Source organism: Castanea sativa, chromosome 8, assembly GCF_040712315.1.
Source record: "Castanea sativa cultivar Marrone di Chiusa Pesio chromosome 8, ASM4071231v1".
NCBI lineage: Eukaryota > Viridiplantae > Streptophyta > Magnoliopsida > Fagales > Fagaceae > Castanea > Castanea sativa.
The window spans coordinates 53,578,535-53,590,994 of record NC_134020.1 but is presented as its reverse complement, the minus strand read 5'-3'; positions in this window follow the sequence as shown (position 1 = coordinate 53,590,994).

Genomic DNA, 12,460 nt, shown 5'->3' with positions numbered 1-12,460 from the left:
ACAAGTTGGTGCATGTTAACATTTTCCAAAAATAAAAAGCAATTAAAGTATGTGCAAAAGAATCCAAATGGGGTTTGGTTTCAAGGGCATGCTAACTGGGATAGCTAGGCAGAGTAGGTCACTCCATAGGATTCTCATCTACCAATACCTCTGTATAGATAAGAATCTCTGCAAAGTCTGTTAACATTTTCCAAAAATAAAAAGCAATTAAAGTATGTGCAAAAGAATCCAAACGGGGTTTGGTTTCAAGGACATGCTAACTGGGATAGCTAGGCAGAGTAGGTCACTCCATAGGATTCTCATCTACCAGTAGCTCTATATGGATAAGAATCTCTGCAAAGTCTGAGTACAAACTTGCAGATAACTCTGTCGTGGGTGATCTCAGATTCTGATACAGCACTCAATGCCCCTTAGGGCCCTTACATGAGTTTCACAGCTTTTTCACATTTTCAGATACTTTTTCTGCCATCAATGCATCGTTGAAATTTCTGCACAGACCCCATATTCTCTCAACCAAAGCCACGAGGACCACTTGTTAATTTTCTTCAGTCCAACTATTGCCTTCTTTGAATTGAAAGAGTTTTTACTGGTCCCAGCAAGTCCCAACCACATTGATTTTGTTTCAGAGGGTAGTTGGACCTTTCTATGTTTACATTTGTGAAAAAAAAATGGTAAATATTTTTACAATGTTTTAGTTTAATAGTATATATTCAGAGGATAAAAAATTTTGATGAGAAAATGAAATAGAAAGTTGACTGATCAATAAGCTCATTTGTAAAAATCATTAACGAATAATATGAATTTGAAACTTCCAAGACCAAATTTTAAAGATCAACTATGTATTTTAGCTATTATTAAGATAACCTTTGCATGCAATAGAAATAAATTCTTGATGTTACTTATCTCCACAATGAATTACTCTTTGATTTTTTCTATAATTTATATTAATTGTTAAAAATATGTGGTTAAATAATTAAATTTATTATATTTTAATAATTTAAATTTTTAAAACAATCATAATTTAGCATTTCTGTTAAAAGAATTACTCTAGATGTCTAACTCTCTAGGTTACCTCTTCTTTCTTTTTTTTTTTCAAAAAATATTCTTTTCTACTTCATTAATTAATTCATTTACAATTAAGGAAGGTTTTATTAAAAATTTCTACCCAAAAAAAAAAACAGTTCTATTAAAAATTAACTATGTCTGTTTCTCTTTTCTCTGGCTAAATAAATGAATTTAACAAGGAAACCAAAGCTGCAAAGAATAATAGTGGGTAGAGAAGCAAAAGCATTCTGAAAAAGATACCATGAAATCTCCCAATCAGACATGATTGCATAAATACTATTTAAGAGATTAATAACAATGAAAGATATAATCTTTATCATACCAATGAAGCTGATGAAGGATCAAAGCAGAAAATGAAGGAGGAGGAATGGCAGAGAATCATTGGGCTGAGATGTATCGGAAAGAACTTTTTTTGAACAAAATAATCTTTCTTTTCGAACTTCTCAGCCCAAAAAACTTCCTGCACTTCTCTCTCCCCTTTCCTTTTTACTCACTCATATTTACACTTCATTTTTTTTGTGAAACAAGTGTAGTATGATGAAATGACATTGTGATTTGGACTATGGAAAGATAAGTAAATTTGTAAATTTGGGTTTACCATTTTGTTAACAAAAGCCTTTCTGTTTTGTGCGGGTGAGAATTTCATGACAAAGAAAAGTCTCAACATTTTCATGAATGACACGGGATGAGTATGAATTCTACTCTTTATTAACAATCCTCCACCAGCCCTTAAGTTAACATTCTTAAACTTTAGTCTTGAAGTTTCACTAAGCCATTAGTTGCAAAAATAGCTTCAACTATATATAGAGAGAAATCAGGGAAAGAAAGATGAGGTTGAGGAAGTTGTTGTATATGTCCGGTTGGGAAAGAAAAATCCTTAAGAATCTTTCAATTCACTTTCTTTCCCAAACCGCACATTCCAATAATTTCCTCACTTTCCTCTCTTTCCCTTCTGTCTTCTGCTTCATTCTTTAATTCTAAGGCTAGTTTTACCAACCCATATATGGTCTGATCAAAGAGATGCGAGAGAAATATTATATCATAGGAGCAAGAGTGAAAGGGAGAGAGTGGGCTAAGGAAATTCTTCGGAATAGGATGATTGGGAAAAAATAACTACTACTTGTAGAAACATTCTTCCCAAGTCCTCCTATTTCATTGGTTTCCTGTTCTTCCTCCCTTTTGCTAGCTTTTCCTGCTTTGGTTGATTGGCTTATGTGATATCTCAAGAAGAATATTTATGCAGTTCTAAGTGTTTGATGATTTAATTGTTTATTAAGAATAACTTGAGTTTGATTTGATAAGTTACTTATTTATATTTGTTAATTTAGCAAACAATCTAAATTCGAGTTTAAGTTTATGTTCTAACTATTAAAAGAATTAAATATAAGCACAATATTGTATTTATAAACAAGATCATACTCAATTTAATTAAATAATATTATATGTTTATATATATATATATACTTATATAAAAATATATCAAATTATTTTTAAAAATTTTTGATTGTGTAATGTAAACAAAATTTATAATATATAAGATTATTATTTTCTAATTTACTGATAATATAATAATTCATTTTATAGTAAAATTATATATAATTTTAAGTTTTAACAATCCAAGATTAGTAAATTAACTCAACTAATATACTTTCAAGTTTTAGGTATTCTTTATTAGTGTAAATTTTGGAATGGATATTGTTTAGCATTTTGCTATATTTTTGCCATAAGTAACTGTCTTTTATGTTTTGAGTCTTTTGACAACGTATCACTTGTGGTATTTACATTTTACACTGGGATGCAAGCCAACCCAGTCGATATTGCAGGCATTTGTACCACAATAACACCATACTCTTACAAATTTCTTAATTGGGCAAAATTGTCCCAATGAATCAGTTGTTGAATTTAATATTTGAATTACGTACGTACATATTGTTTAAAGAGAAAAGCAGAAAATAATAATGAAAGAAGAGGGAGAGATTTATGGGACAACAGATTGTTGGTTTGCATGGATCAACCATTGACATAATTTTACTTGGGTCATTCTTTGATTTCATTTTTATTATGTATTAATCAAAATAAGTCATATAAATTGTGGGAAAAAAAAGACTTAATATTAGAAAAGAAAAGAAGACCAAGTTTCTCATTTCTATAGTTTATTTATTTAGTCTTCAAATATATTATTTGGTTGAGATGAATAGGGATAGAGGAAAGGTAAATGGAGGACTTTTATTTTCCTTCCTGGCTCACCAATTTCTTTTAAAAATAAGAGAGTTGAAAGAATGCTTTTACCATCAATAAGTTATTTCCCTTTACTTTCATTCTTATAAACCAAACACTTGAGACGAAATTTTTAGTTTTTTTTTTTTAATTTTTTTTTTGGTGGTAATTATTAAAAACTACTACTACTATGCAATCCCTGTAGTTCGACCCAACCCCTCGGAGCCATGCACCACTTGGACTAACATGTCCGATTTGGTGATTTGAGCGACAAAATTGAAAATGTGTAAAAGATTCCTTCAAAGTTGAGCTTTGTAATTGATTATCACTTTTTAGACTTTACATTCAAGAAATTTAGAATTTAAATTTCCTATATCCAACTATTGAATTTATTTATTTATTTAAAATAAATATGAAAAATACTCAAATAATTGCGACTCCATTATGCCTGCAAATACTAGGGAGTGTTTGGTAAAATAGTTTGAGATGAATTTTTATAATTTTTTGAAATACGTGTAGGTGAAAAAGTTTGTAATGTTATTTTAAATATAAAAATGTGAATTTGAAATGGAATAACAAACCAACCTTAGAGCAACCACATCAGTTCGTTCAAATTTTCAGTCTATTTTACATGAAAAAACTTATTTTTTCTATTTTACACCCCCACTTTTACAAAACAGCCACATCAGTTTATCTATTTTACATATTTATTTAATAAAATATTCATTTTTTTTACGTCACTACCAACGATCACTCCACCCCCAGCCACTATCATCACCACCCAACTAGCATCACCAAGGAAAACCAACTCACTCAATCCGAAACTCATTCAATCCCAGACCCATTAATCACCCACCCAATCCGAAACCCAGTCAAGCCAAATCATCACACACCCAATCAGCAGCAAGATCATTAAAACCCAACAATGAAAAAAAAAGCTGATCAAGATCAAAACCCACCCATCAAAATATTCAACCCACCCATCAAAATCCCAACCACCATCAACCTAATCAATACCCACGGATCAATACCCATGTATCAATACCCATAAAAACCCACCATCAACCTGATACCCCACAGATCAATACCCATCAAAACCCACACATCACGTCCCTAAGAGCTTCGCAATGGCATCGTTCCTGTGCGAGTGAGATCGTACCATCTAAGCTCTGCCACGGCGTTTCTGAGCTCCGCTATGGTACCGTTTGCCTGTTGAGATCATATTGACAGTGAGTGAGATCGATGAACTGATTAGTGGCCTGAGGTGAGATTAGTGGACTGAGGGAGAGATGAAACGATTGAAAGGGAGAGTGAGAAGACACGATTGAAAGAGAGAGATGTAAGCTGAGAGGAGAGAGATAAACAAATAGTAAAATAAAGGATAAAATAGCTATAATACCCGTGTAAATATACACAGGTACTTTAGCTTGTAGATGTTTTTGCATATTTTTACATATTTTTAGACCCATTGAAGTGGGTGTTTTTTTTTCTCAAATTATGTAAAATTTGTACTTTTTTCTATTTTAGAATACAATAAATTGACTTGCGTGGATGTTCTTAGAAGTGAAAAGACAACACCCAACCAAAAAGAAAAGAAAAGAAAAGTCCAGAAGTACAATTATTACAAATTATTTCACAATTTTAATACAGTAGATTGTGAGTAATTAACCGTCACTTATACGAAAATTCATTCACCATTTTTTTTACTAATCATTATTTTTTTATCCTAACTTATGGACTAAGTCAAGTGTCTCAAAAGTATCTATAAAAACCTCATCAGATAGAGAAAGAGGTAGAACTTCAGGAACCTCAAAACTCTCCTGTCTTATACCTATCTCTTTCGTAATCCGTCTCTTCATTAGTCACCAGTCACTTCCATAATTGTAATAAATCTCTACTCGGACCCAATTGTAATCATTCAAAAATATAGCTTCCGAACGAAGAAGTTCAAGAAACTACTGCAAAAGTAAGTTCTTCAAAATAATACTTTTATCAGAGTAAGTTATTATTTATTTTATTATCATTATTTTTATATCACAATTGTTTTAGATTAGTCATCCTCATGCTATTATGATAATTATTGTTATATTGTTAAATCAAATTAAGTCATCCTCATTGCCGTACAATCAGTAAATTAACTCTCTGCTCCAATTTTCAATTGACTAGGACCCCCTCTTCACAAATGGATCCTGAATCTACTCCAATTGTCCACCATGGAATATCTTCAAATCTGACAAAACCCAATTATGAAAGATGCTTTGTGATTGAATCAGAATACTCTCAAGAAAATGATCCCTCAACAATTGTTCAAAAATATTTTCCTCCAAAATGACATTTTATTCCAAGTGACCCAAAAAAGAATAGGCAATTCTATGAGTTAATCCTTATAGATACTATGTCTATTATTCTAACCCATATTTTGCATCCAAATGATCCTTCCAATTTCTCCCATTCCAAATGTACAATTAAAAAGGTCATCACTCTTCAAGAATGGGGAGAACACCCTTCAAAACTATGGGAATTTTCAACACCATTTGAACCTCAATTTTTTAATTATTGGGATTATAAAAATGCATGGTTCATTACCTTCTATTTGCAAAACAAACAATTGGATCATTGTTGGTTGTTTAATTTTGACAAGTCTTCCACTGATCAATTACCCAATTGGTTTCTCAAATGGTGGATTTTATTCGGACCAATTAAGGAAATTCTCCCTGAACTCTTTAAACATGCTTTTAAATTTTTTGAAAAGAATTATCAAGTGCCCACTCAAATGTCCTCCTTTCCTTCTCTTCTCCATTTCTACACTAATTTTCAATTGCCATGGATACTCCATTGGGATTACATGATTCTTCAAGGCTCTCCTTTCAAGATACTAGCTCGGCGTTTCGAAGTTACATGGTGGGATCAATTTGAATTTGATGAAATTCTCTATGAATACTTCCAGTTCCTGCTGGCTTTGTGAGTTGCTGCTGCTGGTGGTGGTTGTTGTTGCTGGCCGTTGGTTTGATGGAGAGAGAAGAAAAGAGCGAAGTGTGATTTTTATATTATAATATTATTTAATTGTGTAATTTATGTCCGTTAATTGAGTTTTATATAAAAATAGAAACTGAAAAGTAAAATTAGTTGTAAAATGAAATGAAAAAATAAATAAAATAAATTTTTAGGGGTAAAATAAAACTTTTTTTAGCATCCTATGCTAATACTCTAAGAATTAGTCACGAAGATTTTTCCTCAAAATTGACATTTTTTCCTAGGATTACTGATCTTTATCCGACAGCATAATCCTATGCATGTGAAATTGTTTATCCCATCACAAAAAGTATCAAGGTATCAGGAAATTAGTCACGAAGATTTTTCCTCCAAATTGACATTTTTCCCTAGGATTATTGATCTTTATCCGATAGCATAACCCTATGCATGTGAAATTGTTTATCCCATCACAAAAAGTATCAAGGTATCAGGAAATTATTGAAGATCTACAGTATTATTTTGGCAGTATTGGGATACTATTGAAGACTGAGTTTTTGACTGAATATTGTAAAAAGATGAAGTTTATTAGTGATAAAATTACTGTTCAAACGAGGAGAGTGGAGATACATCAAATTGAATTTGGACAAGCTAATCAAAAAAGAAGTCATGATCATAAACTAAAGGAACATTGAAACAAAGAATGGACAAAAATATTGGTGAACGTAGTGATAAGTAGAAGAGAAAAATTACTTGAGCGCAGACAGAGAAAGACTGCGCATGCAGGAGAAGCAAGTTCAGGGAGAAATGAAATAGCGGGAAATGATTGGTGGGTATGGGAGGTGTCAACAAGAATTTTTCTTCTAAGGTTTTAACTCAGTATTTCTTCCCAAACCCTCCCACACCCTTAACATCCCGTCAATATTACTCTCTCCCTCCTCTTACTCTTTTATTTCTCAACTAGTTTTTATGTTAATGCATCCAAAGCCTCTCACTCAGTCTCAGTGATCATACAAAAAAAAAAAGATAAAGACATTTTTTTTTTCCTTTCTGCTTCACGCGTTTCACAGGAGAAGCGGCTACTGTTCATGCTACTGTGCATGAACAGTAGCCGATTTTGTTGACTTTCAGTAAATTAATAAATTTGTGGGTCCCGTGTACTGTTCACGGGACCCACAAACTTCACTTTTCAGATTTTTTTAAATTAAAAATGGGACTCACGGTACTATTCACACCTTTAAAAATTATTTTAGTACAGTGTTTTCAGTTTTCAGTTTTCAATTTTCAACAATAAGCTCTATCCAAACGGACCCTAAAGAGATAAAACTTTATTTCTCGTACTTTTTCTCTTTCACTTGCCGACTTCTTGTTGTGTCGGTAAAACCATCCTTTTATTTTTATAATCGAAAATAATACTACATGCCTAGCCAGGCAGGAAAAAACAAACACATTGTCACGTGAATGCAACTCGATACACCAAAAAAAAAAGCTGAGAATTATGTATGGGATTTGACTTGATCACTGACAAAGGTAAGGGACTAGGGTCTTTTAGGATAAGGCAATTCTTAGGCCTTGTTTGGAAGGTAGGAAGGAAAGAAGGAAGAAATAAAAAGAATAATTTTATGATATTTTTTCCTTCTCTTGCCTGTGAGTGTTAAGGGAGAGAACAGATTTTCTATTTTTTTATTTTGAAATTTAAGTGAGAGGGAATAAAATGAGTAGGAGGGAATACTCATTCCTCTCTATTTTCTTAAATTTTCAAATTTTTATTTCTCCGAAATTGAAAGAATGAGAGGGAATGAAATTAGATTTAATAAATTTTTGCTAAAATTCTCAAAATACCCTTATATATTCAACTTTTTATTTTAAAATAGAAGTCTAATAGTAATATTGTCATAAAATGATTTCATTTCATTCCCTTCCCTTCATGTTATATTCCATTCATTTTCATTTCTTTTCATTCATTTATTTTAAAATATCAAATCAAGGTTACTTAATTCCATTTCATTATGCTCTTTTTCATTCATTTCTCTTACTTAAATCCACTACATTCCATTTTACTCCATTTCTTTTCATTCTCTTATGATCATTCCATTATAAACTCATAAACGAAGCCTTAGTCCCATCAATACTTCTAAAAAATTTAGCATTTATTATCTCAAAATCCAATTTCATAACATATAACATACTACTTTACAATACAATCAGTATCAAAACTTTGTTTTTTTTTACCATTTCATTTAAATATTGATTCTTTATTATATTTTAATAATTTTTTATTTTTCCTCTCTCCTCTGTCTCTCTCTTTCTCATAGCATCGCCGGCGCCACACTACCAGTAGTCACCACAAAACCCACCACCCACCACCCATACCACAACCACCAAAAAAAAAAAAAACCTCCACCATGGGCCCACCACAAACCATACCAATCCAAAACCAAATCACAAACCCATCACACAAAACCAAATCACAAACCCACCAAAATATGCCCAAATCAGAACCCCTGTACAAACTCATAACCTACAAATCGGAACCCAAGGCGTGAGAGAGAGATAATCATAAATCTAAACTGATAAGCGTAGGGATGGCAATTTTTGCCCGACCTGCGAATACTCGACCCGGCCCGACCCTAATGGGCCGAATTTTACCCGGTCTGATGAAAAATAGGGTCGGGTTTGAGTTTTAAAAAAACCTAAAGCGGGTCCAGGTTTTTACAAAAACTCGGCCTGAACTCGGTTATATATATATATATATATATATATATATATATATATATATATATATATATATATGTATCCCTAAAAATTTTGCCTCGCCTCACACTCACAATCTCTTCATCCGCATCACACTCACAATCTCTTCAGCTCACCACTCTCACTCACTCACTCACCTCACCATCACCATAGCTCACCGCCAATCCCTCTCGCTTAGGAGCTGGACAGCTAAGTGAAAGAAATGGAATATGTACCTTTTGAAGCTCAAGGTTTTCCTATTTTGTATTCTTCAGAGTTTCATTAAATGGATCCGCTTTGTATGTGAGATTCACATTTTTGAAATTTGGATTTTGTTGTTCTTGTTACAGTCTCAAGTCATCACCTAACAGGAAATTGAAAATTTTATTTTGTGGTTTGGATTTCAGTGGGAAGCTGAGTTAACTGAGTAATAGGTAGATAATTTATGTTAAGATTAATCGATGGGGGTTCATGGTTTCTTGGATGGAAAAAGTTTGAAACGTTTTGGGGCTAAAACATGTAAGATTCCAAATTTCAAAATTTTCCCTTTTCCCTGGCCTGTTCTTTACAAATAAAAGATGTGATGATATATTTTGTTAGGCAGTTTAGTTTACTGTATGCTAGATTTTTTTTTTCCCGTGCCTTGGTTTGTGTAGCAAGAGTTGTAGAGTAAATGTGTTAGTGGAAACTTGGAGGCATTTTGGTGTGCCTTACTTAAGTTGTAGATTAAGGTCATCTACATAGCAGTCAACCTGGAGATGAAGTTCTTTGAAAATGTTGTTAATGCTCTTGTAGATTTTTAGATTTACAAAGGTGATAACAGCTACAGAGGTTAGATTATTCACTTTGGTTTTTTGTTTTATATCTTAGAGAATAATGTGAGCTAAATGGGTTCATAGACCCTATCACCAAGGATACCCTTTACATCTCTTTGCATTTGCCAAAGTCATTTACCAAAGTATCTGAGAGGGGTTTTATAAGTCTCTTTGCATTTCAATTCAAAATTTTTTTTTTGGTTAGGCCATGATTTGGGCCACGAATTGGGCCCAAATCTGGCTGGGCTAAACGGGGCTCGTGGGCCCCGGCCGGGCGGGTCTAAGTCCCGAATAAAAAATCCGTTTAATAAACAGACTGGGTCTGAATATCGGGTTTGGGCTCGCGGGGGGTCCGGGTATGAGAAAACCCGGTCTGTTGCCATTCCTAGGTAAGGGCGAGTGGGAGGGCGAATCGAAGGCAGTGGCGACCTGGCAACGTTGCGGCCAAAGAGTAGAGAGATCAAGTGACTCAGAGTAGAGAGATCGGCGACGTGCTAGCGATGTTGCAGACGAAGAGTAGAAAGATCGAGTGACTGAAAGCAGAGAGATCGGTGACGAGCATAGCAAACCATGAACCACGGAGGGAGAACAGAGAGCAGAGATGAAAGAAGTGAGAAAGGAAAGAGAATGAGAAATGACAAAGAGCCGTTGGGTGAATAAAAAACCATTTTTTATTTTACAATACAGCTATAGTGCACTCTCAAAAATGAGAGTGCATTGTAGCAAGATTGTAAATTTTAAAGCATATACCAGTTTTGATGGGGAGGGTTTTTTGGGATTTAGATGCTAAAAAATAGCATTTATAGCATTTGAGAGTCTTGATAAGAATGCTCTTAGGTACTCTGAGTATGAGAAATGGTATTTTTTCCTCTTACATTCACAATAGAGTTCACTTATTAAATTCATGATGAGAGGAGGGAGCATCACTTTTTCATACTATAGGAGTACTTAAGAATTTTTCTTTAGGATAAACTTTAAGGTCTGTTTGGATACCGCTTATTTTGCAGAAATTGAAAATTTGTTATTGAAAGTACTGTAGATAAATGTAAAAGTTAGTTAAAATAGTATAGCAAGACTCATGACAAAGATTATTTTTGTCAACTTATTTTACTATTCAGTTTATTTTTGCTACTATATATAAGTCTCACTACACTTTTTTGGTACTATTCATGGATCCTGTTATACTATTTCAGTTAATTTTTACCTATATCTACAGTATTTTCAATAAAAAGTTTTCAATTTTAGCAAAATAAGCGGATTCTAAACAGACCCTCAGTAGGATTGAGATTGGTTGCAGTAGACAATTGCACCATGAGATTAAAAGCTCCTCTGACAATAAATTTTACTAATTTTTCTTTTTTATATTTTTACTTTTTTATTTTATATTCAATAGTTGAAAAATCTTAGACATTCATAATAATTGAATCAGGTGCAAATCCCTGAATTTAGTATCCATACTCATTGAAATTAAACACAATATTATAAAATTGTAAAATAGTATATGTTAGTAAATTATTTTAGAAAAAAATTTTATAGAAAAAAAATTTTAATTATTTTGATAGCTTTTTTAATTAAGTTCTCATGAAATATTGGACAATTAATATATGCCAAAAGGCATATATGAGATTTAAATCTCCCTTTTATATATATATAAACCTTAAATTTTAAACAATAGGGTGTATCCCTTCCCATGATAGTGAATTGGTTGAGAGGGAAGTCATATGCAACATAATTCACATTTGACTTGATATCATTTGGCAAAATATTTTCTAAAATACTAATTTCTTTTTATCATTATATGACATTGTTAAAGCTTTTTAGGTTTTTAGGTTAATGAGAAGAGAGTAGAATTTTGGTAATACCGTAATAGGATTCATTTGGTAAAATATTGTTTAAATATGATTTTTTTTCTTTAAAAAAAATCATTTTACGGTAAGTCTAAAGTTATTTTAATGTTTGAAGGGTAGAATATATATATATATTTGATAAGGACAAAAGAATAATTTTGACAAATTTTTTTTGAGTAAACAGTAATACTTATTAGAAAATATACAAAGATTGTAAATAATAATTTTGACAATTAAGTTACAAAAATCAGATTTATTTTTAGACATAAGGGTTGAGGAATGGATCAGCATAGACAATATCTATTTTGTCTTTAGTGGGCCTAATGGACTTTTAATAGACTATTCATAAGCTTTTAATGAACCTTTATGGTCCGTTTGGATTGAGGGAGAGGGAGGGAGAGTAGAGTAGATTTAAGACAAAATTAGCTTATTTTTAACCAACTCTACTCTACTCCTCTCCACTTCCCCTCCTTCCCCTTTCCATCCAAACAAGTCATTAATGTGTTTATAAAATTTAATATAAAAAATTATAATGATATTGCATATATATCACAAACAAAAATGATCAAATTCAACTATTAAATTAAATATACTAACAGTCGAAAACATAAATGTTAGCAAGGGCCAACAAGTAAAAAAAAATTAAAAATTGTCCCAAACAACAGTTACTTAGGGGCTGTTTGGTTATTATGTTTTCATCACTCATAACTATGTTTCCATCACCCAAAACTCTGTCTTCTACTTAATTCTTTAATTGTAAGGCTAGTTTTACCAACCCAAATACATGGTTTGATCAAAGAGATGCGAGGAGAG